Genomic DNA, 2,772 nt, shown 5'->3' on the forward strand with positions numbered 1-2,772 from the left:
AGAAGGTCATGGCAGTCACTTGGAGTGACCAAGACTCTGAAAGTAGTGATGAGGAAGAAAATTCTAATCTTGCCTTAACTTCTGTTTTTTCTTGCTTACCTCTTTCTGTGCAGGTGAATGAGAACCTTGTTTGTTTAAATAATTCTATTTCAACAGATGAGGGTTCCCATGGTGATTCAAATGAATCCAATTTGGATGATGATTCCTTGAAAGAATCATACAAAAACATGTATGATCAATGGTTGAAAGTATGTTCAGATAATTGTTTGATGGAAAACAATAACAAAGTTCTCAAGAAAAGAAATGAAGAACTTGACTCTCTTGTTAAAAAATATGAAATTGAGGTTGTTGCTAAAGATTTTGAAATCAATCGTTTGTCTAATGAAGTTGATAAAATTGTGAAAGGTGTCAAATTGCTTAATCATAGGTCTATGGTTTTGGATGATGTTCTGTTTGCAGGTCAAAAAGCTTGTGATTTTTCTAGGTTAGGATCAAATGGATCTAAACCTAAAGGAAAAACAATTTATATTTATGGAAATCTTCCTATTGTTTCGACAACTGACCCTTCTGCAGGAACAACTCAAACTCATGTGGCATCATCTTTTCAATCTGTCACATCACATGAGAAACAGACCAAAATTTTCGAGAATAAAAAAACTGGTCATTTTATTCCAATTTGCAATTTCTGTGGATTGAAAGGTCATTTTTGACCTAAATGTTTTACCTTGATGAATTTTCTTCACAAAAATTACTTTAATCATCATGGTAATTTGAGACAAATGCCCTTGAAGAAAAGGTCTCCACCTAAGAAAGTTTGGGTGAAGAAAAATAAATTAAAATGTCTTGCTGCTTTTACTTGTCTTAGAACATGTGCTTCTAACTCTTGGTTTTTTGATAGTGGTTGTTCAAGGCATATGACAGGTAACAAAAGCATACTCACTGACTTCAAGACTTTGAAAAATGGGGAAGTCACATTTGGAGATGGTAAGTCTTGTAAGGTACTTGGTAGTGGCACTCTAAATTCTGAAGGACTACCAAAATTGCAAAATGTTCTTTTGGTTGATGGACTTAATACTAATCTAATTAGTATAAGTCAAATTTGTGACCAAGACTTGTTGACTGTGAATTTAGCCAACGACGTAAGAACGTCAACTACGACAAGCCTTCAAGAGAATTATAAACGACAGCAGATAGTTTTTATCAATGAAAGTAAATAACACGAGATTTTATAGTGGTTCAGCCCCGATGATCGGTAATAGCCTAATCCACTTAGAGATTTTATTATGTATTCACACTCAAGATCAGATGAACCGTGTCAACTGAGTTTCTTCAGTGTAAAATATTCCAGAATACAAAAAGGGGTTCTCTTAGGGAAAACACTTTCTCTCTCTAGAACACAGGTTAACTCTTGATTTTGCCAAAAGTCCTTTTACGATCCTCCCAACTCTCTATTTATAGACCTGGAATTCTCAACTGATATCCCCTTTCGATAGGGATATTTTATTATTTACCTAATATTTATATTACAAAGTAAATGTTTAAAATACAACTGGTCCCTAAATTCGAGTGAGGATTGAGAGATTCCCGGACGCTTAGACCAATTCTCACTGAAGTAGTTTCGGGCAGTTTGACGTAGTCTCTCATGCATGTTGACCACTCTTCAAGCTTTACGTAGGTCAAAGGTGGTATGTGCATGGCTCTCCTCGAACCAAAGGTCATGTACATTTAGCTCTCCTCGAACCAAGGTGGTCCGAGGGTACTTACTTTGCTTCTTACTTCGGGCAAATTCGAACCATTTCTCTTCATTGTGTCGGATCGGACACAATAGCCTTCTTCTTTGGCTTAAGGTGGTTCAAACCACCCTCTTTGGCTCCTCTAGTCAAGGTCCGATCGGACCTTGCACTTTCCTCCTCGGACCAAGGTGGTCCGAGCCATCTCTCCTTGCCATCTCCTCGGAGCAAGATGGTTCAAGGCACTCCCATAGGCACCTTGTTCGATCGGGCACAATGCCCCTCTCCTCGGACCTAAATGGTCCGAGCCTTCTTCGTTCAACCAAGGTCCGATCGGACCTTGGACCTTTCTCCTCGGACCAAGGTGGTCCGAGCCACCATTTGCATCTCCTTGGACCAAAATGGTCCAAGGTATCTCCTATGAGTATGTCCGATCGGACATAGTCCTCTTCTCCTCGGACCAGAATGGTCCGAGCCTCCTTTGTTCAACCAAGGTCCGATCGGACCTTGGACCTTTCTCCTTGGACCAAAATGGTCCGAGCCTCTCCTTTTCAACCAAAGCCCGATCGGACTCCAACACCTTCTCCTCGGACCAAAGTGGTCCGAGGTATACTTTTCCTCCTCACCTCATTCAAGCCCAAGTGTACCTCTTCCACATCATACCCGATCGCCCATTATGTGGCTTTCCCCTTGAGTAAAACTTGAGCCTTGGTCACTTTCTTTGAACTCATTCGAGCCAATCTTAACAAGAAGTCCCCTAAGCTTAGGTCCGATCGGACCTAATGCTTTTATCCTTTGTACCAAAATCCAAACTTCCCCTTCAACTTCTTGGACTTGGCTCCAATTCAATTATTAAGGTATTCAAACTGAGATCTGAGCCAAGCAACCCTCAGTTCAAATATTCTCTTCGGTCGGGCGTATTTGACTTGACCATCTGTCCAATTCCTTAACTGATGTATTGGGCCATTACTAAGCCAGATCACCCCACTAACTCATGTCATGTGTCAATTTTACTGCCACGTCATTCTTTTCAAATTTTTGG

The sequence above is a fragment of the Humulus lupulus genome, chromosome 9, assembly GCF_963169125.1.
Source record: "Humulus lupulus chromosome 9, drHumLupu1.1, whole genome shotgun sequence".
In the NCBI taxonomy this organism is placed as follows: Eukaryota; Viridiplantae; Streptophyta; class Magnoliopsida; order Rosales; family Cannabaceae; genus Humulus; species Humulus lupulus.